We start from the raw sequence: 26,241 nt of genomic DNA, 5'->3' as shown, positions 1-26,241 counted from the left end.
GAGGAGGGGAACTTTCACTGACCTGAATGGAAGATTTGCTTGCATAAATTAGAGGATCAGGGCCCTTAAGTGATACCAAAATCAAAGGATATTGCAAATCAAAGGAGGCTACATTACTACTAAGGAAGGTATCCATTTACAAGTCATTAAAAGGGATTTTATACAGTAAAACTTTCCCTAACTTTGGAAACATTCAATAGCTCCTTGAGGGGATACCGTACAAGCAACAAGGATGACTATGGCCATTAAGGATGCCAATAATGAGGATGATTCAGTAGGCTGGGGGATTACTCACACTGGAAAAGGAGACTTAATGCTGATCTTTACTGATGCTCTTCAGACTATACAGCTGATTAACGAGTTGATCCATATAAACTTTTGACACTAAAAAGCAAACAACAACAAGTCTTGAGTTATTAATCAGCACAAAGTTTGAGGTAACTTATTAAGCATAAACAACTATCAGAAATGCTACTGGATAAGAAGAAACACTGGGTGTCATATGTAAGTGAATATTAAAGACAGACTCAAGAATAAGAGTACAGAAAGCAAGAAATGCATATTGGAAATGAGCTATTGTATTTATTCCTAATAATTCTTAATAAAATTAGTTCCTAACATTTCTTTTTACACTATGGGCCTGATTCGTCTCTCCATTGGCCAAGATGTTCAAAAGCATGCAGCAGTGAGGCGGAGAAGACAAAATGCTTTGCAAAAGGCTTGCCTCTAATCTTAGGGGTCTAGAGAAAGCACACCATGGAGTTGGGGACCCATAGGTCAAAAAGTGAGAAAGCCGGCAGCATAGTCCCTTAAGCACCAGATGGACTTTCTGCTCGAAACAGCATTACGTCTCCTTACAGATTCTACCCCACATTTGTGATCAAAATGAAACCATTGAAATTTGATGGGCTCAGTACAATTTCTCTTTGAGACTTTACATTCTTTCAAACATGAAAACAAGAATCTAGTTGAATAAAACAAATTATTTACATGAACCCACTGTGACATTATTGACATGAACTGTGAACGTATAGATCATTGTTGTAACCAAGGTCCTACAGTTGCACCAAATCTTAGACACCTTACTTGACCTCCTTTGTACATGAAAAGGTTGTAATTTGCTGGTTATCATTATGCTGTCTGTATGTGTTTCATTTTTGTATTTGAAGTTATGAATATTGGCTACGTACTTGTATCTCAATGTGTTTGATTCTAACTAGCATCAGTGAAGCATTTGGTCAGCTTCCTGAGAAAGGACTATTCTGAGTAAGTGCCCAATCAAGAAACACTTAACTGACAGTGGACCTTGGGAGACTCCAATCCACATCAGCCTTCCTGAGAATGTGTAGGATAGCATTTGAGCAATGGCTGCCGCCTGCAAACTGAGTCATGCATGGACATGTGATTTGTCCATCTGACTCCAAACTCCATTTTGCTACTGTGATTTTCCACAGTAAGAACAAAAGGGTTTTCTTCCACATGGCAGAGGATATAAAAGGCCCTGGAAACCCCTCCATTTTGTCTTCAATCCTGCTTCTGACCTCTGGAGGAACTATGCTTGAAACTGAAGCTCTGAACAAAGGACTGAACAACCCATCCAAGCTGGGATGTTTGTACTCCAGACACTTAATTGGTTTAAATCAGTAGTAATCCCATCAAGCCTGAAACAAGCCTGAACTAAGAACTTTGCAATTGTTGTATGTGTTTGATTACATTTAACCAATTATAACTTTCATCTATATTTCTTTTTATGAATAAACCTTTAGATTTTAGTTTCTAAAGGATTGGGAACAGCGTGATTTGTGGGTAAGATCTGACTGGTATATTGACCTGGGTCTGGGGCTTGGTCCTTTGGGATCTTTTTTCTTTTACTGGGGTATTGGTTTTCATAACCATTCATCCCCCTAAGGAGTGGTGCTGGTGGTGATACTGGGAAACTGGAGTGTCTGAGGGAATTGCTTATATGACTTCTGGTTAGCCAGTGGGGTAAAACCAAATTCCTCTCTGTTTGGCTTGTTTGGTTTGCCTTAGTAGTGAAGGACCCCAGCCTCGGGCTGTGACTGCCCTGCTCCAAGCAATTTGTCCTGAATTGATACTCTCAGTAGTGTCCCGCCAAAGGCTGCTTTGTTACACCCCTACAAGAGGATAATGTAAGAAACAGTAAATTAGACATGACTTTGCATTGAGGTATAATAGGTAAAAAGATGCGTATACTTTGGGCCGTGTATGTTAAAAGATTACACACATCACTGAGCAGTAGGGTGGTAATAAATAGCCTCTCACTATGTGGCTCTGCTGCAACCACATCTAGATATATTGCAAGCGTGGCCAAACTGTGGCTCGTGAGCCGCATGCGGCTCTTTTGAAGTTAAAAGATGTCCCCACGGACCTCCCCATTCTCCGCCTACAGGCTGGGGAGAAGAGGAGCTCGGGCTTCTCCCCTGCGGCGGGGTGATGGACTAGGGGCCACTGGGGAGAAGCCCCACACCCCAGCAGGTGCCGCGCCACAGGGCAGATTGCATGTGTCTTGTGGCTCTTGAACTTCTGAAGATTATTGTATGTGGCTCAGAGAGTCAGTAAGTTTGGCCACTCCTGATATATTGTATTCAGGTCTGGACTCAATCTTACAAGAAAAATGATGAGAAGACTGGAGGGATCAACGTAGGAAAGAAAATGAAGAGGATTAAATACATGCAGCTTGACTAAGCGGTGGGTGAGGTAACATGAGATGACAGTCTACCAATATTCAGAAGTGTGAAAACACAAAGGAATGAAGGAAATCTAGTGTGTGGTACATGGAGATATAACTAGGAATATTGCATGAAATTTAGGGAAGAAAATTTAAACTGAATATCAGGGAAAACTGCCACTGAGATGTATTTAGGGTGACCAGACAGCAAATGTGAAAAATCACGACAGGGGTGGGTGTGGGGGGAGCGGGGGGAGGGTATTAGGAGCCTATATAAGAAAAAGACCCAAAAATCAAGACTGTCCCTATAAAAAAAAAATTGGGACATCTGGTTACCGTAGATGTATTAGGCCAGTGGGTCCCCAACCCGGTGTCTGTGAGCACCATGGCGCCCGCCAGGGCATTTATGTGCGCCCGCATACTGGCCAATGGATGAGCATCGCTGAAATGCCGCCGACAAGCAGTGTCATCCAGAGGTGTTGCCGCCGAAATGCCACAGATTTTTGGCAGCGATGCCTCTGGATGATGCTGCTTGTCGGTGGCATTTCGGCAGCGACGTTTATTGACGCTGCTTCTCGGCAGCATTTCGGCAGATGCTCGTCTGCCAGCCCTGGTCCGCGGTGGCTCATCATCTGGCGCCTGCCAGATGAAAAAGGTTGGGGACCACTGTATTAGGCTATGGAATAGTTCTCCTGAAAGTAGTGGTGAAAGCTTATTGGCTCCAAAATTATTTTAAACTAGAATGGACAAAGACTAGGAAACAAACAAAGGAAACAAATCTACATTGGCAGAGTGTTGGACTAGATGATATACGTGGCTTTTCTAAATCTAACTTCTTTGATTCCTAAAGGCAAGAATGTGGTGTCACAGAGGTCAATTGTATTTTTAAGGTAAGACACAAGTACTTTATGTACATAGTCAAAGCACTGGGAAATCGTCAACTAATGAATCTACCACCCCATAAGTGAACTTAAGAAAAAAAAAAAAGCACACATTACATTGCTTTGTGGATTCAGCTTTGCACTGGTGAGTGCTGCAGCATCCAATAAACAGTTCCTGGAGCTGCCAGGGCTGCTAACATCTGTCATAACGCCAGGACACAAAGATACTGTGTCAAGATAAGATGACAGATACAGATACAGATTCAGGCCCTGATCCTGCAAAAGGTCACACACGTGCACACTTGTTCTCAAGGCAGCAGGAATTTACATGGGCACAAGGGGGATGATCAAGCAGATAACTCTGCAGGAATGGGGCCTCAAGCTTTTGAACTAGAATAACTATGTTAATTTGAGCTCTATTCCACAGTGTTAGGAAAAAATTCATTTGCCAGATGGAAAAGGGACAAAATCTGGTAGACGGAAAAAAATATGAGGTTTCTAAAAAGGATACTGCAGAACTTCACACACAACAGGAGATAGCTAGGGAAAAAGTTATTTGACAGTGTTATTTTGAGTGTGTCTAGTCTAATGCAAAGAGCTCAAATGGAAAACACGTAATAAGGGAAAAGATCTCCTTGTCTCTGCTGTCTTTATCCAATGTATTAAACTGATGGTAAGATGCTCAAGCCTCACTAATTGGCAGCATCTGTAGTAGGGATGTGACTTCACATTGAGGGGGCCCAGACACAGTAGCGAGTCAGAAGGCAGCACAGTAGGCAGCGACGTTGCATGCTGCTGAACGGGGCCAGCAGCTCGCTGCCGGCTGAAATGAGCTAGCCTGCTCATTTGGCAGGAAGACCAAAGACTCAGCAGTAGGAGGTAGACAGCAGTCCATCCTGGGGAGGCTGGGAGTAAGAGTCTGAGGAGAGGAAGAAGTAGGCTGGAAAGAAAAGTCTTCCCCAGCGTGTGAGGTGGCGGGCGATCATAAATGTGCTTTATGCAGACCCCCAATTGGCCTTTATTCACTCGTGCTAACTGCACCAAGGCCAATCTGTCCTTCTCATCTGTGGAGGACTTTATGGAGATCTGTCTTAAGGAAAAGAATATTAGAATGTGCTGTCGGGGTGAAGCTTTTTCTGGTTATGTGAAGTCCATCCATCTTATTTATTTCATTTTAATAAGAACAGCTGCATTCACCCACTTCTACCCTGAACATGGAGCTTTGGTTAATTTGTTCTTCCATCAGTGGAGTGCCCTTAACATCTGTTTAAAAACACCATCGTTATTTTTGAGTCTCTTTCAAAGGGCTATTTCTGTAAATCAAAGATGTTCTTTGTTACTCTGGTATGTCAGAAAGCAAAAGGCTTCAGTTATTTCCTGTTCAACAGACGCGGGGTTGAGCATACAAAGCCTACACTTCTGGCCACCAGTATGGTCACTCACTGCTTTAGAGAGGAGGCAAACATTTTAAAACACATTTCACATAAAAAGAAACTTTCACTACATTGTGAGCTGATACCACAAAGATGCATCAGAGCATTTGCATTTTGTTTCACACAATTTGTGTGCCTATGTTAATCTTCAAAATAGTTTTCCTTTTCTTTTTAACCTACTTTAATTTTTTTAATAAACCTACACATATTCCTCAGAATCCCTAATCCCAGGACTAGTGGTTTCAGAAAGTGCATCCCGGAGCCTCCCATCATCACCTTATATGCTTGTAAGGGGCCTGTTTTTAGAGTGACACCCCCAAACAAAATAATTTAATACATCTCCACATGGCTGGCTGGCTGGCATCTTACCTCAATATTTTCCTACAGGAAGAGCTCAAGGTTTTCAATACTGGCCCTTAGTTAGCCATTGAGATACACAACCATCACTACCACCGAAAGGGTGCCATTCGAGCACCTGCTACCTGTGAAGCCTCTTTACTCCCACACCAGCAAAGGAGATAGCTGATTATCTGACGCGTGCAGCTTCCTCAACACCGCATGAGGTTTATAGTTTTAAAAATCCAAGGAGTGACCCAATGTATGGATAAATAGGGCACATTTCATAGAAGAGTAAGTAAAGACGCAATTTTTTTAATGATTGAAATAACTATCGCCCTGTTTTCTGCTGTGTTTCACATCATACAAACAGAGAGGCAAGATAAAAACATGTGATATTCTTGCTGGAAGGCTGAAATGTAATGCTATTCTTTGTCTTAGAATTCACAATGATAACACACAAGAACCCAAAACAGAGACACAAAGCAGGCTGCTTCCTAAAACAGAGGGGCAGAAATCACCCCACTTGCTTTAGGACATCTACAGAACAGACTCTGCCCTACAAATCCCTCTTCCTGCAATCAGGACCCAGAAAACCCAGAGAATTTAAAAGGACAATTCACAATTTTAACACTATTTTCAATACACCACATTTTCAAGATTGTCACAACACAGAAGTAATTAATTGACTTAAAAAGTTTTAATATACGTAATAGGGAGGCAGGTAGCAGGTCCTGCACTGTGCCGTGCCCCTGGTTTCCACCAAGAACAGGGAATTCTGGGAGATGCAGCAAGACCTGCTGAGTCTAATGGCAAAGAGACCAGGAAAAGGGCTGTCCCATCAGTCAGAGGGTCTGGAAAAGACTTAGGGGGAAGCTAGTGAAAGAGCCTGGGAAAATAGCTGGACAGCGATCCAGGGCTAATGTACCCTGAGGAGGCAATGCTTATGGAAGAGCAGTGGCCTTGGGGAAGGAGAAAGATGGTGGTTAGACCTGACACTTGCTTCATTTTGTTGAGGGCCCCAAAGGTTGCTCTTATGGAAGAAGGAGGGAGGGTGTGAACTCACTTTGACTGTAAGGGACCAGCAGGGAGTGTTGCTGTTGTTTCCAAAAGAGAGGAGAAGATGGACAAACCCTCAAGCAATGGTTGAGAGCCAGGGCGACTGTGTGAAGATTGGAACTTTATTTGGACTTCTGTTACCTTGGAAAGGCTGGAGTTTTTTGGTTCAGCTGGAGGGCTAAAATTACTCCTCAGTGATGGAAACTAGGGAACAAATGCATCCACATGGTGCAGGGTAAACACACTGTTACAATACAAAATGCCATCAAAAGGGCACACTAGCCAAATATCTCGATTATATGATTTATCTAGGCTTATTATTAAATATTACAGTGCTAGGCTCTCTATACATGTTAGAAAGGTTATATATTAATCATCAAGATTCTACAATTCTCTCTCTTTCTCTCTCTCTCTCTCTCAATAGCTAGTTGGCTGAGTTTTAGAACTGATGCTTGCAATTTAAGGAGATTTGCGGACAAAATATAGAAGCAAATCTCCACAGAAGAAAATTACTTGTTGGGGTGAACTGTTAGAATTCACTAAACAATTTCAGATTCTGTGTCTCAGTTTAAAAAAAAAAAAAAAAAAAAAAAAAAAAGGTAAAGGTAAGGCTGCCATAAAATTTGTGGAAAAATTAATGATAGTTTTTGACCTAACACAGAGAAAGATGCAATACATAGTTCTTCTAATGTATCCCTTTTAGTGTAATAGGCAGAGACAGTAATACAACACAAACATGACTATACAATACTCAGAAAACTGAACTGATGTGCAAGACTTCAAATCTGGTGTCCTTTCCAACCCTTAACCCCATTAATCAGGGAGAAAACAGGGAACTAACTCAAACCAATGCATTTTAACATGTCTGTAATTCTACTTCACCTTGCCAAACTGAGGGTTTTATGCTATGACCACTCATTTCTTTTGCAGACTATGGAGACAGGACTAGCTACTGGACAAAGGAAAAGCTAAAAATGGCACTGGAATTACAATCCAAGGAGCGAAGATCTGAAAGACTGATTTAGGAGTGTGTGTTGGCAGCAGTTTAACTGTTTTGTACCAGATTGTGAAGCACAGTCTGATTCAATTTCTTCATTGTACCTGTTGCAAGCTCTCCTTCAAAGGCATTTTTGGGAGTATGTTATCTGGAAGACTGGAATGCAGTGCTCTGTTTTAGATCTGTTCATTACCAATTAATCAGGCTAGGTTGATCTATTTACTTTTATTCCTGATGCAAGATATTTTTTTAAAGAAAGGTAAATTCTTTAAAATATAAAAAGTTGTTTGACTTCCTTCCACTACAGAATAAAGCAGGGGTGGGAAAACTACGGGATTGCCCCCCGTGGCGCCACGAGCCCTGCGCTGCTCTCAGAAGTGGCCGGCACCACTTCCCTGCAGCCCCTGGGTGGGGGGCAGAGGGCTCCATGCGTTGCCCTTGCCCCCAGGCACCTGCCCCCACAGCTCCCATTGGCCGGAAACGGGGAACCGCGGCCAATGGGAGCTTCATGGGGAGGTACCTGGAGGCACGGCAAGGGCAGCGCACATGGAGCTCTCCATCCCCTCTTCCCCAGGGGCTGCAGCGCTTCCTGGAGCTGCGCGGCATGGGGCCAGGGCGGGCAGGCAGGCAGGGAGCATGCCCTGACCCTGGTGCGTGCCGCTGCCACCCTGGAGCCGCTTTAGGTAAGCGGTGCCGTCCCGGAGCCCAAACCCCGCCTGCCCCCTGCCCCCTAACTCCCTGCCCTGAGCCCCCTGCCGCACTCTGCACCTCTCCTGTACCCCAACCCCCTGCCCTGAGCTCCCTACTGCATCCTGCACCCCTGTGCACCTCAAACCCCTGCCCTGAGCCCGCCCCACAGTCCGCAGCCCTTCTGCACCCCAACCCCCTTCCCTGAGCCGCCTCATACACTCCGCACCCCCTCCTCTGCCCCAATACCTTGCCCTGAGCCCCTTTCTGCACACCACACCCCCTCCCACACCCCGCACTCCCTCCCGCACCCCAACCCCTGCCCTGCATACAATTTCCCCACCCAGATGTGGCCCTCAGCCCAAAAAGTTTGCCCACCCCTGGAATAGAGGGATGAAATAAAGTCTTTCAAATGGCTCATAAAACAGTTCCGGTTACTTCTCCCACCCACCCATTCATTATTGTCCAGGTGGATTATTAAGAGATGCTGTTCTGACACTCCACCTGAATCTCTGAAAAATATAGTCTGCCAAATTCCATTAGCCACAGAAAGAAAAATATACTTTAAAAACTTACATTTATACAGCCTCCTTCAGCCTAGATCCAAAGCACTTTACAAACTTAACTGATAGGCAAACTATGAAGAATCCTGGCCATATTGAATTTATGGGCTAATTCATCATGCTGGGTTTACATGTGGCAAGCAACATACAGCTTTGTGAACTGGCTGATCACCCACATTGAGGGTGCAGTTCAGGCTGTTGCATTGGAAGAGAGGGCAAGAAATATCTGCTCTGTGGATAGATGTCATGGAGTTATTTTGGCAGCAGGAACTTATGCAAATAAGCATCCCTACCCCTGAGCAGCTCCATGTTTCCCCTCTGTGCCTCAGTTTCCTCATCTGTACAATGAGGATAATGATTCGGACCTCCTTTCTAAGGTGCCGTGAGATGTAAGGTACATTACAAGAGCTTTTGCCCCCATGGTGGGACCTTGAGAAAAGAATAATTGACTTCTTTTCTCTCTCTCTCTTTTTTTTTTTTTTTTAAATGTGGGCATGTTTTGGGTGCATAGAGGTGTCTTCTGCTGCTTTTTTTCCTTTTGATAACACTCCTGTTTTCAGGGAGATGGAGTGTTCTTCAGCGTGATGGGCCCCCATCTTTACTGCTTGACAGCAGCTCCATTGCAGAGATACCACCCAGGACAAGTCTTTAGACCACACAGCCCATTCCATCTCATCCCCCCAGACTAACACCTCTGCCCACTGCTGGGATATGGAGGAGGAGCTTTTTCCTGCCAAGAACCTGCCTTTACTTACAGCAACTGGGTTCCACAAAAAGTCAGACTTCACTCAGTGATGAGGATGATGTAGTCAAGGGGCTGTCCCATAGGAGATGTTCTTCCTCATCAAGATTCCAGGGGGGTTACACAGCTTCTGTGAGTTTCACGTCATAGAGGACCTCAACAATAATCGCATACCCAGTACATACTGTATTTTATATATAAACGATGTAAAGCAGCCCCCGAATTGAAATGCTTTCATTGACAGATGCTTCCCTAACAACCCTACTACCATTGCTATTTATTTATCTTGATCTATATTGAAAGCTGTGGAGAAGAGTTTTGGAACCTTTTTCCCTTCTCTGTTTTTACTCTTCATTTTAGTTTATTCTGTGATTTACTCTTGCATTAAACAACCAGGTATTTTTAAGGGGCTTTCTTTTTAAATCAAGGAAAAGGAATACTTGTACATATATTTCTAAAGCATCACCACAGTAATAATACATAATTATTATTTATGCCATCCAGCTGTCATACAGTGGTTTTCATCAGTGATGACTATGTACCAAGGTTGAGGCAGCACACATGGATTTATACTAAGGCCTTAAATAGTCAAAGAGCAAAACACTGAAGAAATGTTCATTTTCCTGTTTCAGGGAAGGCCAGTGATTTCTTAGCAAAAGATAAGTCAACTCCATGTTCATGGATGATAAAGATCTATTACTGCAGTATAATTTTCATACAATGGGGCATTAAGCCAAACACTGTTTTGAACTGAAGTTAATAGGATTATTGTTTGAACAAATCCAACATGCTCACCATATTGATACAAAGCACCTAATCCTACCAAATATCAAAATGCAATGAGGTCAGCATACTTCCCGAAATGTTTTCAACTCCTGCTGCCCAGCCAGCAGAGGGACCATATAATGAATCTCTTAATAATGCTGTGACAGAAGTTTAAGATTTTTTTTAAGATCATGTAATTGTAATGATATGTAAAATACTGACCCTCTAGTCTTGGAGCATTATTTTTGTCTTCAGTAGAGATATCCACAACAAAAAGCCAAATGCCCATAAAGCCTGCCTGCCAGTGGGTTTCACTACAAACCCAAGCTTAGCATAAGGATTGTTCATCTTTCAGCTGAATCCGGCTTGATAGAAATGCTGGAGTTTGAACTGAATTTCACTTTGGGTTTCTGCATTCCTTCAAACCCGAAGCTCAGAGTGAAACTAATGCTCATAGCGCATTCCTCATGACTGAAACTTAATGTACGCATGAAGCCCTGTGACCAAAACCACTGGTATTTTGTATACTGCTACTTACCACTACAAAATTTTAAAGTTTGGGGGGGGGGGGGGGGGAGAAACAGGTCACAATTCACATGCCAGCATTATAGGATGTAGGCAACACATCCGATTGCTACTGCGAACAATATCTAGTGAATATGGTTTGTGTGTTCAAAATTCAATTACACATTCTGTGATTTAGCTTCTCTTTGATGTTCAGGAAGCCAGTTTGTTCAGCAAGTTTCCAACTTCAAAATTCATATTTTACTGCAATGAGTTATGGGAAAGCTACAGTCATTAAGCATTTAAATTACAAAAACACAAAACAAGTAACATTAAATTGCCAGTTTAATTCAGAGTAAAAAGTTGGAACTCCATCATTAGTGCCCTGTTTTTCAGCATAGAAAGCACAAGATACCCCTTCACACACTACATAAAGACCTTGACAAAAATGCCTACCTCACAGCGTGGGGTATCAAGAAATGAGTTTAGTAATACTCAGCATTCATTTAATACTTTTGTCTAAAGGATCTCCAAGCACTTCACTAACATTAATCAGGCCTCACGTATACCCTTGTGATACAAGTATTGTTATCCCCATTTTACAGATGAGGAAGCTGAGGCAGAGTGGCAAAGCCATTTGACCAAGAAGACACAACATGGAATTTTTCAACCTTTACTCTAAAGACCCTTGATTATTTTTTGTCTATATGAAAAGAAAATGGTCCTCAATTCATAATGTGAGTTATGGACATTAACCTCAGAAAACTGCATCAAAAACATACTAACCTATACACTGACTTATTATATACTGTCAAAAGAGAATATTGATAAGTGCTACATTAACTGATCTGTCTGGTATAAACATGTGTAATAGGGATGAAAATAAAATTGCAAATCATTTAAATGAAGTCTTCAGGTAACTGACTGTTCAGAGTTTAAAAGTGAAACTAGACATGACCTATGCTAGGAAAAAATGTAAGTCTATGACTAATTTCTATATTAATCACTGACTGAGTCAACCCTAAAATTAAAGTGCTCTTCTGCACTAACTGTGTCATTTAGGTTATGCTGTAATACAGAATCATAACTTGGTGTTTTAACTCAACTTTACAAAACAATACCAAAATTATGCTGGTTATTTTTTCTGCATAATTCTCCAATGAACAATGGGTGAAAGATGCAGAAATTAAAAATTAATCTTCCAAATATTAACCCAAAAGTCCAGTGTAAAATTGACTACAAAATCTCATGCCCCAACTCTCTCTGTTGTAAAGATAAGGTGGTAATTAGTTATGTCAAATGCGTTATCCAAGAGATCTCCCATCTCTTCCAGTTATGCAAGAAAGACTTACTCTAGTATAAATTAAAATGATGAAAACTATTTGTCATGTTTTTACTTCAATCAAGTTTGCTGGTACCACTTTGACTAAATTCATTGATCTTGCTAATAATATGACAAGCAAGGTGCAGGTTACAACCTGCAGAGTTAATAGAGAAGCTAACAGCAAGCAACCCCTGTGGAAATTCCAGGAGTCTCTCACAATCTTAACTGATGTCTGATCTATTGGGGTCCAAAAGTCAGAATTACCAAGAGTTTTCTCTGAGAAAGGACTATGAGATTAAACCTCATTATCATCATTTTACAAAAGGAAAATGGTTTAATTAATATGAGGATGTGGCCACAGTGTTTTATCTTGCTGACTCCAATTTTACTCCATTCCTCCCACAACTGCTGAAGAGTCTCTCTTTCATTTCCCTTGTGACTTATTTGGAGACTACCAGAGATGAATTTATCCCTGTATTAGTTCTGCTGACTTGATCAGGGCCCTCATTCGTTTCAATGGCATTACAATAGAGATGTTGTTGTTGCCAAGTAAAACTGCTGCTCCAGGTTGGTTGGTTGGTATTTTTTTAACTCTAAATGTACTGATAAGCACAAGCTTCTGATATACAAATGGCCAACAGTGAATTTTAAATAATCCTGAAAACATCATTTCCACTCACCAAGTAATTTTCCAGACACTTTAAACAGACGCAATTAGATTACAAAATAAACCCATCACCACCATCTGACTTGTTCTGTTTCATGTCCTCAGTCCCTGGAACTGAGTTCTCTTTTTCCTCCACCAGAGAAAACTCGAGTATTGTGGGTTATTCCGTCCCCTCCTCCACCCCCACTCCCCACACACAATCAGCATTATTCTCCCAACATATTTGACCATATATAATGGGATAGGTAGTTAGAACTTAGTTTCACCCTTCTTGTAGCTACCAATAGTTATGGATGCAATTTAGGTCAGTGAGATGCTTAGCTACTTGATTTGCGAGTGCAGCCAGGAACAGCAGCAGGAGAACAGGATGCAACAAGGGATGTGGTCTGGAGAGGGCCCCTCATGCAGACTGACTATGGGAACACCAGAATCTAGTGCCCCACCCCTCAGTCAATTGGAGCAGGATTCTTTCCCCAGACTCCTGTCCTGGGCAGTGGATTATGCAAGGCTCATTTTGTTCCTAAGAGGAGAAAGCAGTAGTTGGGCAACAGGGGCGGGGGGCTGTTTTTTTCCAAGTCCCTCTCATGCAAGGAGAAGGATTTGACAGCTTGTGGTAGGATGTGCCAGGGAAATGGATCTTGGTCGGGAACATATGAGGATAGGGAAAAACAGGCTCCTGAGAAATACTGATTGGAGCAAGACAAGGTGAAGCTGTCAGTAGGAAGGTCGATGGCCAGCAAGAGCATGGCGTAAATTGAACTGTGGATATTTGCATGTCTAGGCATCTTTCACACATGCAGCTCAAAGAGTTTCACAGACATTAACAAATTAAGATGCAGATACCCCCTGTGAGGCAGGAAAGTATTATCCCTATTTTACAGGTGGGGAAACTGAGGCACAGAACATGTCAGATAACTTCCCCGTGACCACGTAGGGCCTGATCATGTGAGGTACTGAGCATCTTCTGCAATGTGCTGGACCTTGCACGCACTCAATCAATCACTACAAAGGACAGCGGTAGAACCTTTCCTGCCTCACAGGGGGTATCTGCAAAGTGCCTGCCCCACTTTCTTATTCCAATCACTAGACCATGCTGCCTATACACACAGCTGCCAGGCTGGGGAAATGTCTTTGGAGAAGTGCTGACAGGCCACTTCACCTTGAAGGGTCCCTTAAAATGTGTGTCAGCTACTTATGCTAAACAATCTTTTCCATCTTGTGACACTGAGTACATTTCCCAGACCAGAAGAAGAGCTCAGTGTAAGCTTGTCCCTCTCAACCAAGAGAAGTTGGTTCAATAAAATAAATAAATAAATAAATATTTATATATATAACCTCACCCACCTTGTCTCGCTAACATCCTGGGACCAAAACAGCTACACCACCACTGCATACATATATTTAAAGCTGGCAGACAAACAGCGCTAGGTTTTATTTATGTTGGTAGTTTATAAACTATCATTTCCTCATTGTGATGCCAGAACGCAAAATCTTCCCCCCATAGCTGCTAGAAACATTTTGATCTGTTTTACTCAAGAACTTTCCTTATACCCATTGCAATATTTTATTTCAGCAATAAGTAAAGATGCAGCCACTAGTATTAAATACCCCAATTTAACTAGCTATTATAGAGCATTATCCTCAGAGAAAAATCGTCATTAGCTTTCAATCTACTTCTCTAAAGAGGTCAGTGTCTTGCAACAACAGATTTGTTTTTCTCTCAGGAGGAATACCGATGATGCACTGTGTACACAACCCAAAAAGTTTCACAATTTATTTTTCATATCTGGAGGAAAAGTAGGCTCTGATTAGACCACGGAGAATAAATCCTCTCTCTCTAAGAGTAGGTTTTCAAATATTGTGGTATCAAACTAAAATGACTGAAAGCTCTGATGGTATTTCTTTTGAACAAAACGCACAATTTTTCAAAAAAGGAAGCAGTAAGAATGGATGGCTCAGGGGATTGCTGATGGGATACAAGAACTTTTCAACTCTAGGTCACCAATTCAAATCCAACTGAATTATGTAATGATTAAAATGTACAGCCAATGGATTTTTGGGCAATCTTTTAATATGTGAAATGTTTTTGCAGCCCACTTCTCCAGGGACAGATGTCCACCACACCTACAGAAACCACACCTCCACCACAACTGGCATTCGCTGCAGAAAGGCAACAGACTGAATGTGCATGGATACTGAACTATTTTATTACCACTGCAGGTGTAGGCAATGTGGGGAATTTTGCACGACTGCCACCTATGCTGTACCTATCCTGTGGCTAGCAATTGTCACCCTCCATAGATGTCAGCCTGGCACCCTTCATGATTAAGCTCATTATTAATTTTACGACAGCATTCAGAGGCCGTGACCCCATTGTGCTAGGCACTGTACAAATATAACAGAAAGACTGTAAGCTCTTTAGGGCAGGGACTAAGTATAAGACTATAGACAACAGATGGATAAAACAGACAGGGAGAGCAGGAGGAAACAATGAGACAAAACTGGTCATAAAAGTAAAAAAGGTGAGCCACTGGTATAGAACATCCTCAGCCCTTCCACAATGAACCAGCAAAGGATTCCAGGTGAACCAGAAATAGAACAGTACAACTACTCAACAACAAAAGCAGCACATTTATTTTTATTCCTTCTAAAGAGACTAGTTCAATTGATACTTTTGTTTCATCTGCCAAGTTTTCAAAGTGGTGGAAATGCAAGCTGTTCAAACCAAGACACAGTAGCTAACTAGAAAATCATCTACTGGGTACCTACACAGGTCTTTCACAGCTATTAAAAATAAAAACAAACAAACCCACTTATGTAGAACAATACCCTCATTTAAAAGCCACCTTGAATAGCTACACCTCTCAAGTGCAGCCACAGGGGAAAGTTATTACATGTGGCTCCTAAATGAAGTTGTACTGTATTTATTATTATTAGATCAGGGATCTGAAACCAGGCAAATTTAGCTAAATAAAAATGTTATTGCTCGTTTGGTAAGAGTTTTGATCATGTGGGAAAAGTCCAAATTTCACTCTCTAATTATGTTTCTACTGTTTAAATTGAATTAATTTAACAAAAATTTCTATTAAGGGTTAGATTTTGACGGGCTTTTGCACAGGTGCTTGATGGGAGAATACAAGGAACTTCCTTATCCCTTGCATAAGGACCAGTTACAGTCACAACCCGTGCACTCGGGATTGCTCTCTCCGTGCAACCCTGGGGATGCACATCACCCTCATGTGCAGAGTACACCAGATGCAAAGGAATGGAGGAAGCAAATTGCACCATCCTAAAAAAAATTTCCAATTAGCACATCTCCCACCCTCAAGCAGCAGGAATTACAATCTAGCCCTTATAATACTACAATGCAATTTATTGTGGTAAACAGCCCTTCAGAGACAGAAACAGCCATATGCTTTAATGAGAACATCAAACCAAAGTGAAGAGGAATTGGTTTTCCGGGCAGAACTTCCATTTATACAGATGGATCCCAAAGAACGTTAACAAGCTTATATTAAAAAGTTATACCAAGAATCACTTCATCTTGTACATAAATGCAGCCCCTGCAACCCTGTAGAACTGTTTAGGACAGCAAATGAAAACTACTGCACCCAACTGCAGCTAATTTCGGTAAGCAGAATGCACACATTTTATTTGTCAGGACAGTGAGGTTCACACTCCTGTGTTTTTGACAATTGCCACTAACGCACTAAAGACAACAAGCTGTCAGCGTAACACCTTTACTACAGTTATAACCTCTATTTTACGTCTCCTCCAAAAGACGCCACACTGGCCACTTGTCTTCAGCAGGGAGGAAAGTTGTGCTTTACAAGTCCTAATGGATGCAGTGGTTGCAGGATGCAGATTTAAAGAGGGGAGGTGACTCAGTAGCCTGGAAGAAGGGAAGAGACTGTCTGATTGGGCAGCACCAGGGAGCAATCCACAACTGTGGTTACCTGCAGGAAGGAGATGGAAGGAGGCGAATGAGAGAACAGAATACTGGGTGAAGGCACAGAGAAGTAGAATGGAGTAAGTCCATTAAGACTTTACAAAAGGAGTCAGCAATTTTGAACTGTCTTTGGGTACGTCTATGACAACTGCAAAGTTAGCTTCATCATTAGCTATTCTTCTCCTTTTAGCAGAGAAACTAGTATTTTTCTTAAAAACAGAGTCACCAACATGCAGTATCACAACTTTTTTTCCAGGGTCAATTCTCCAAGTCAGCTGGGGATCTGCAAGCTGCTAGACCACCTTCTGTTGCAGCGTGAAATCGGTGAGATTTAAAACTTACCCCAGATACTACCCTACTGATTGCACAATAGCAATCCCGGTGCATACAGAAGCAATGCAGTTTGTTATAATGTATTTCCCCCTCTCTGCCTGCAGCACAATTTCTCATTCACAGGGTTTTTGTATAACTCCTTTATTTGAGAAAAATGTGCCAGCAAGGAACAGAGGGTTTCCGCCGCCCCCGCCCTCAATATAATTATGCCAAGGAAATGCTTAGAAACAAACTATTTTGTTAGTAGTCTGTTTCATGGCTCAACTTCAGGGAATAGGTTTCCAACATAGATTTTTTTAAGTGTACCATATGAAGCCAGATATGGTGGGTCATTATAAAAGAATGTCACATAAAACTTCACATTTTATGAAGGAAGCCTTGTGGAAAAATGGATTCAACCATTTAAGGTGTACGCCCTTGACTTTATTTACAGCAACTCCCTCAAAAAAAAAAAAAATCGCTAAATCTATGGGCTCGCCAGGTTTCATTGGTATAACTTGCTTCGCTCAGGGGTGTGAATAAATCACCCCCGGAGCGACACAAGTTACACGGACCTAAGTGCCGGTGTGGACAGTGCTATGTCGGCGGGAGAGCTTCTCCCACCCACTTAGCTACCGCCACCCGGGGAAATGGTTTTATTATGCCAACAGGAGAGCTCTCTCCCGTCAGTATGGAACGTCTTCACCAGATGTGCTACAGCAGCGCAGCTGCATTGCCGCTGTAGCGCTTCTAGTGTAGACTAGCCTTAAAAGCCTGGCCAGGGAAAAGCAAAAGGATTCCTGGGTCTGATCCTGTACTCACTCTCACTCGCGTATATCAAGGATAACTCCACTTACTTCGGTGGAGTTACATCTGTGTAAAACCAGCATAAGAAATAAACGTATGAAGTCTGTCTAAATACCCTCTGATAGGTCGATAGTCAGACAACTATGTAGGATGGTCACTTCCTCCAGCTCACTCAAACTTTTCAGAGATACGGGGAAACTAATTGATAAATAAGTTGCAGGGTGGTATCGTGTACTGCATTTTGGAGTAGGGAGCCATAGACATTTGACTTCTAACCCCGGCTCTGCCACTCACTCACTCAGTGAGGCTTGGGCAAGTCATTCCACTACTCTCTGCCTCAGATTCCCATCAGTCAAAATAAACGGATACTTAATGTGATCGTTAGCTCTCCAATGACAGTTACCCCAGAGCAGGACTCTCGGCAGAGAGAAATAACTGTAGTAAACGTGGTGATTACAGGGAAGAGGGACCATTGTATGAACACATTACGAACACCTGTATATGACGACAATGAGGTACTGTATCTGCACATCACTGCCGTATACAGGTGCTCCTAATAATAGGTACAATGTGGTCCCTGTTAAAGTAATCAAGATCATCCGTCATCCTGACGGTACAACATTTTGAAAATGTTGTGCAAACATGCACAAACAGAAAGTGCTACATCAGTGTAAATCATTATTTCTTACTAAGGCTGGGCCTAAAGCACAGAATCTAGATCTGTATCTGAACTTCCCCATGGCTCAGAACTGAGGTTTTCAGTCCTGGCCCAACTCCATTTCCTACCCGATACACAGGCACAAAACTCTGTCAGCACATGCACATCATTACATCTAAACCTAACAGCTTTACCTGTTTAAAGCCATTTGTCCCCAAAAAAGGAGCAGGCAGTAATTGCAGACCCTAGGAAGCCCAACAAATTTAGATAAGTAGGTTTGCAAAGTGCAAAATTCCATCTAAGCAGCCAACAGGTGAAGAAAGGTTCTTCTGCAATAGAAACACATGCTTCTGTCCATTGCTAAATAGACTTCTCCTGTACAGCAATGCACTCTTTGTTATCACCACTGAGGTGTAGAGAAGTCTGATTGTTCTATAGTAATTGCTAGTGATTGGACTCACTATCCAAGGGCTGAATTTTTTCTTGACACTCTACATGCTATGATTTAATATTTAAAGAGGTCTTCAAATTATAAGCAACAAAGCCACTTCTAACAAATTCCTTTAGCGCAGTGGATCTCACTTTTTTACTGGGGACTCCTTTCACATAGCAAGCCTCTGAGTGAGACCCCCCACCCTTATAAATTAAATATACTTTTTTATATATTTAATACCATTATAAACTCTGGAGACAAAGCGGGACTTGGGGTGGAAGTTGACAGCTCGTGACCCCCATGTAATAACCTTGCGACCCCCTGAGGGGTCCCGAGCCCCAGTTTGAGAAGCCCTGCTTTAGCGTACAGGTAGTCAACGTTTCTGGGCAGGGATGTGGGTGTAGTTAAAATAAGCTTTGTGAAGAACTAAACTTAACACCACATGTGAAGATCAGAAACATATCTGAAGACTGAATTTAGTGCAGCTGATCTTCAGAATCTCTTGAAAGGGTTCACAGTCTGTTGCTATCACTCTCTTCTGTTCCGAGCCATTATGTCAAGCTTGTACATGTCTAGCTGTAATAAGGTATTCAGTCAGACTTGCAGCAAATTGGTGCATTTTTCCATCTAGCAACTGCATGTCTTGAAGCAAGCTAAATAGCAAAATAAAGCCTATGATGATGTGTGATACAGGAAAGGGATAGAAAGTCTCAGACTAGCTCGACAGTAGGTTCCGATAGCACATGCCAATAACTGTGTTTTCTCCTTTTAAACATACAGGGACCAATTCTGATCTCATTCACATGAGTTTTACATGGGTTTAACGCCGCTGAGTAACTCCTGAATTACACTGGTTTGAGCCAGAACTTAATTACTCCTGTAGGATCACATTCTGTCTGTAATGCTGGCATAAAACAAGTACAGAGAAGGTGCTTGTTGGAAGATTTCTTCGCCAATTCTGAAGCTCTCCAAAATCCTCCAACATGTCAGTCCCAGACCCTCTATGGTGGGAGTTGTGAAAAGGCATTCTAGTGATGAGTTCCAGGTGGGCAGTCCAGACAGCCGCATGCATATGCCTACTGCTTCAGTAATGGAAATCACTCACCCACCCACCAGGGATGTTGTGCTCCCAGCAGGAGCCATCCGTACTTGGGATCTAGGGAGGGGCAGCACTGTTGCTCAGAAGATGGGTGTACAATAAGAGGTAACACATATCCATTATAGAGCCATTTACAAGAGGGCCAGAATTTGGTGATATTAGAAACTTAGGAAGAGATTCTCTTCCCCATTTTGCTTCCTTTGTGCCACTCAAATGGCATAAAAGAAGCGGAGACTAGCCACATCCCTGTAACCTGGCAGGAAAGTGGCAGAGCCTAGCCACCTTCCCTGTAGCTCCTGCTGCAGGAAACTGCCAGAGTCAGGAAGGAGGTATGGCTGGGTATACACTACACTCTGGATTCACTCAGCTGGCAAATGATGTCTTGGGGACTACTGCTAGCTGACACAGGTTAGAGTAGTCCATAGGCTGCCTGGAGCTGGACACAGAATCAGGGAGCTGTAACTGCTCTATTTTGAGCATATGTACATTATCTGGACCCATATCTTCAAAATCCAAAATTCAAGTTCCATACAATAGTATAACTACGAGAGCTGGGAACTGCAGTTCTGGCAAAGTACAGGACTTCGTGGGAAACATTAGAGTCAGGCAAAATGCAAGAGGTCTGACAGAAAAAAGGCCTTAGATCCATACTATTTGTCTCACAAATACGCTTCAATAGCCATTTGATTACATCACTATTTTCCTGTCTAATAAAGGTCAAACTGTATTTTTTCCTTATTTTATTATTTCCTTCTAATGAAAGACTTTTCTCATGCCAAGAAAAAGCAAAATGAGACTTATTTGTCCTATAAGATACTGTGGCAAACTCTTCAGCAAAAAGAAATCATTGTTTTCCTAGTCTCTTCTAAAAAGGAAAAGAAAGTGAACAAGGAGCCAAAATTATTAGTACAGGGAACAGAAAACAAAGAAGAAAAGGGCCATTGAAAGAATGTATTCCCAGGAGTTTTTTCAAATAATTTAGAAAACACCAAGCACTGCAGATATACTTCCTGTGAGCTAACACATCAGGTAGTTATTTTTTTTAAAAAAATTAGTAATTGAATCTGAATGGCTTATTACACCCAGACTCTGCATAAACTGTGTAGTAAAGCAGAGTACTGCACTTTGAAATGTATTTTGTTTGAATGTACAGAGACAAATCTCATTTGAGTGATTACTCCTGCTCCATAAAAAAGGACACCACCAATCTGCAAAACAGTTTAAAAAAAAAAAAAAGAGGCAGATGATCAAACTTCTCAGTGGAAGCAGGATTTAGAATCTCAGTGTCACTGTTTCTCAAGCAAGCTGATGGTGGGATTCCACCCTCCTCTCCCAAAGCTGGAGACGGAACCCAGGAGCCCTAATTCCCAACCCCGCTCTCCCTCTAACCCACCAGATCCCATTCCGCTCTCAGAGCCAGGGATAGAACCCTGGGGTCCTGACTACCAACCCCATGCTCCAACCACTTCCCACCCAGAGCCGGGGACAGATGCAGATCAAAGTAAAATGGACTGGAATTCAAGATGGGCAAGGAGGGGTGGGGGGAGTAAAGAAAAAAGAGCATTTGTACAGGCACAAAGTAAAAAAGAAAACTGAGTCGATTCTACTACCCTCTCTCTCTACCTCATACTGTAGTGTTGTCGAAGACTGAACCAAATTATGTTCTAGCATATTCCAGCTATAAAAAAAAAATGAATGATACGAGAAGCTAAAGCATAATACATTTTATAATATAAACTACCCAGAGATCACTTAATGCATTACTGAAATGCAACCATTTCTAGAGTGACACAGAGCAACCGTTACACTGTACAACAAAACACTATGATAGATAAGAGAATGATGAAACATTAAATTGCTGTAGGATTTAGATAAACAGACTAATGAACTGAGGGCTTGGCCTTGCTGCAAAATTGTAACTCGAGTGTTGCCCCTAACTTAACTCCCACCCACACACAAAATCGCTGAACTCAAGAGTGGTGGTGCTTTTAAATCAAGATGGCTGGCTTGTCAAGGGCATAGGCTAAAAATAAAGTTCAAGTTAGTGCAACTTGTCAGCTGCTAACACAACCATTCTGCAGCACGGACACAGGCTATTGCCACTTGAGAGCTGCTAGTCCTCCAAAGTCTCCTCACAGTTCCCCCCACGTGCCCAGAAAAGATAGACAAATTCTCCCACAATATCACACGAAAGGATGCATAGAGCAGCTCATCTTACTGCAGCACTAAAAATCATGGGATATGGCCCAACGGCCTTAGCACTGTGCATGAGTGAGTGCAGGGCCAGTGTGGACCAAGCGACTCAAGTGTTATGTCACAGTGTGGTCTCTCTCAGGAGAGCTAGGCTAATTCAAGAGGAGTAACAAGTGTAGAAAACTCAAATTAACTCTGAAATGAAGACATACGCTGAGCTGGAATTTAGCCAGGAAACGTGGGTAATAACCCTACTCTTGTTAAAAGCACTGAGATTTTTAATGATTACAAGTGAATAAGACCTCAGATTTCACTCATCTGAAAAACAGTATCAAATCTGGTAGGTATCAAGTCATTTTTTTCATTATTGCCTTGTCTGATAGTTTTCCATTTTTCATAAATATTCGGACACTGGTGGATCAATCCACGGAAATATGACAGTTTACTTTTTTTTTTAACCAAAATATAGAAATAATTTTTTTAGGGCTGCCAATGGCAGTTAACTCAAGCAATTAACTGAAAACAAAATTAACTCAATTAAAAAATGAATAGGCTTGAGTACTCCCTTCTCTGCAAGCTCATACGAATGAAGTCGAAGGAAGACTTCAAGAAATTTCAAACCGAAAAGCTCCTAAAGTCTCAAAAAATGCAAACAGGAACTGGCATTGTACAGGTCATCATTATCGGCTTTGAAGAACAGGGACAGAGAATCAGTAACCGATCAAACAGAGATGGAGGCAATCTACAGGGATTTCTATACCCAGCTGTTTGCATCCCATATAGATGTCCCAATCCCATCACTTCAACAAACCGATGAACACATACTCCCAGTTCTCATTAGTGAAGTCCGCTACGCAATGCATCAAATGAAAGAGGGGAAGGCTCCAGGTAAGGATGGTCTGACAGCAAAAGTGCTTAAGGTGGGAGGTCAGGAACTTTGGAAAGCTCTCGCCCAAAGGTTCAGCCGATACCTGGAAATCCAGAAGATACCGTCCAGCTGGAAAGAGTCCAATACCATCCTGTTGCATAAGAAAGGCAATCAAGAAAATCTAAAGAACTATCGCCCAATCTGCCTGCTTTTGCATATCTATAAATTGTTCACTAAAATAACAACAAATTGACTATCGTGAAACCTGGATGAACAGCAACCTAGAGAGCAGGCCAGCTTTCGAAGGAATTATAGCACGATATACCACCTCTTCTCTCTAAACCAACTACTAGAGCATTCAAGGGAATAGAAGTTCCCTTCGTGCATTGCCTTCGTGGACTACAAGAAGGCGTTCGACAGTGTAGAGACTAACGCCGTTCTTGAAGCTCTTTCAGAACAGGGCATCAGCGTGAAATATATCACATCACATTACAAAAGGAAGCGAACTCTGGCTGCAGCATGGGCATATCGCTGTTTGATACTCCCCTCCGAATCCCCATCGAGAAAGGTGTGAAACAAGGAGATACAATTTCACCAAAATTATTCACAACCTGTCTTGAATTGGTTTTTCGACGAGCAGAATTGAAAGGTGGGATTAATATCAATGGCGAGCAGTTAAACCATCTCAGGTTCGCAGATGATATAGTGCTGATAGCTGGAAATACAGCCCAGCTTGAAAGAATGCTTAAAGAACTGAACATGAAAAGTAGTCAAGTCAGATTAAAAATGAATCAGTCGAAAACTAAATACATGAGATCAGATGTTCTGCCAAGAACCCAAATAACTCTTGGAGGAGAGCAGAGCCAAGAGGCTGATAAATATGTTTATTTATGCCAGGAAGTCAACATGCGCCACAATCAGAAAGGCAAACTGTCACGCAGAAAAAAAGCTGGATGGTGCGCTTTCAATGACATCAAGGACATCCTCCAAGGAAAGATCAGCAAAACAACTCATGCAAATCTTTTCAACTCGACCATGCTTCCAGCGATGTTATATAGCAGCGAAACATGGTCGCTGACAAAGATTAAACAGAAATGGCCACGCGGTCGGCCTCCAAAGAGGTGGGGTGATTTCCTAACAAGGAGATATGGACAAGCATGGTGAAAGAGGCCACAGCAAGAGACAATTGGAAGACGTGTTGTGATTGGCTCAGTCTCAACTGATGAAGGACCAACAGTCTATGCGCAGTCTACACTATGCAAAAAATTAATCATGATTAATTGTAGTTTTAATTGTTCTGTTAGACAATAGAATACCAATTGAAATTTATTATAAATATTTGGATGTTTTGCTATATTTTCAAATATAATTATTTCAGTTACAACTCAGAACAAAGCATAGAGTGCTCATTTTATTATTTTTGATTACAAATATTTGCACTGTAAAAAGATAAACAAAAGAAATAGTATTTTTCTATTTACCTCATACAAGTTCTGTAGTGCAATCTCTTTATCATGAAAGTGTAACTAACAAATGTAGAATTATTTTTTGTTATATAACTGCACTCAAAATACAAAACAATGTAAAACCTTAGAGCCTACAAGTCCACTCAGTCCTACTTCTTGTTCAGCCAATCGCTAAGAGAAACAAGTTTGTTTACATTTACGGGAGATAACACTGCCCTGATTATTTACAATGTCACATGAATGTGAGAACAGGCATTCACATGACACTGTTGTAGTCAGCATTGCAAGGTATTTACGTGCCAGATATGCTAAACATTCTTGTGCCCCTTCATGCTTCGACTTGTAGATTGCACTGTCTTATCTTCTTTTACAGTGCAAATATTTGTAATCAAAAATTAAATGAGTACTCTACGCTTTGTATTCTGTGTGTGTGTGGGGGGGGGGGTTAAGGGGATAAGACCTAGGATACAAATGTGCCAACTATGATCTAAAAACCCTAGGCCTCATTCTACAATGTAGTCCATAAGGGCTGCCCTCTCTACCTGCACAGAACCCCAGCACCGATTTCAGTAGCGCTCCAGTTGGATGTAGGACCCGAGCCCTATACTGCAAGACAGTGAAATGACCAAACGATGGACAGTGACAAAACAAGCAGAAAGAAACAGCATTTTTTATTTCATTTTTTTTTTTTAACATCATATATGGGAGCAATCTACATGGAACAAGTTGCAGGAGAGAAGAGTTTGACGTTAACACCAGGAAGTCAGTCTCTGTGCACATGGCTAGAATGCTAAATGCAGTATCTCTGTAAATAGTTCTCTCAATGGAGAATCAGATTAGATTTACAAGTATAAAGTCTTCTTCTGTTGTTACCCAGCATACAGTACATTAGATACTGTCTAATTTTGGAGAAGAGAAGAACTGAAACAATTTTATTTAACAAAACCAAACTCTGCTTCAGCTAAGAACATGCTCGTTATGTTTCAGACTGGGGCCAAGTTATACCCAGGACAAATTTTTGTGCTCACCCTACATTCAACTAAATGTTAAGTTAAATAACATCACAGACTCAGTTCAAGCCCTGGTTATACAGCCTCCCCCCGGGTTTTGCTTGGGTGGGCGACGGGGAACAACCAACCTAGCAGCAACACAAGTTAACACAGGTCCCAATCCGGAATATCTGAAATGCTATAGGCACCAAGCCAATGATGTACAGTCGGGGGGACAGTCTCCTTGGAAAAGCTTCATAACTAAAAGTGGTATATTCTTCTGTACCTTTCAGGCACACCATCTCATCTGGCCTTATAAAACACCAGATTTATGTATTAACTTGGGCTCTCGACTCCCACTGGATTCATATGAGGGCATAAACAGCATGCAGTACATCGACATACATTGACAGAAATGGGGACATGGGATTAATTCATCTAAACAGAGGGACTATTCTGTGTAAATGCTGCACTTTACAGATTGATTTTGGGAGACATGGGCCTGCTCTTCTTCCCATTGAGGGGACCTCCGTGTTATATCTGTGGCAGCATAAACGTCCCCAGTGCTCTACTGGGGAGAGTTAAAAACACCTCTGCCCAAACTGCTTATATCAAAGGTCCTGCAAGCTGACTTCGGTGGGGCTCGACCTGAATGTAATAAACTTGCAGGATTGGGGTCTAAATGAAGACATGACATTGTATAGTGAACTCTGGGGGTAGAGGCAAGGGAAAACAAGGGTTTCAACAAGATGATGATGTGGTCTCTTTGGTTAATAATTCACATGGGCTGAGTTATGGCTTTATAAAGGGTTATTAACAT

The 26,241-nt window shown here is 41.9% G+C and overlaps 1 protein-coding gene across 11 annotated transcripts in view; it reads right to left on the bottom strand.

Moving 5' to 3' along the window:
* Positions 1-26,241, bottom strand: part of PPFIBP1 (PPFIA binding protein 1) — a 172,717-nt gene that overhangs the window by 126,463 nt on the left and 20,013 nt on the right. The window contains exon 2 of one of the 11 annotated variants that reach the window (XM_054037371.1): positions 296-384. The exons of the other annotated variants lie outside the window; for them this stretch is intronic. The gene's annotated coding sequence lies outside the window, so the exon portion shown is untranslated. The remainder of the gene's footprint in view (positions 1-295; positions 385-26,241) is intronic. 11 annotated transcript variants of the gene reach the window in all.

The sequence above is a fragment of the Malaclemys terrapin genome, chromosome 1 (genome assembly GCF_027887155.1).
Source record: "Malaclemys terrapin pileata isolate rMalTer1 chromosome 1, rMalTer1.hap1, whole genome shotgun sequence".
Lineage (NCBI taxonomy): Eukaryota > Metazoa > Chordata > Testudines > Emydidae > Malaclemys > Malaclemys terrapin.
The sequence above is the reverse complement of the archived record's forward strand: the minus strand, read 5'-3'. Positions and strand labels throughout refer to the sequence as shown.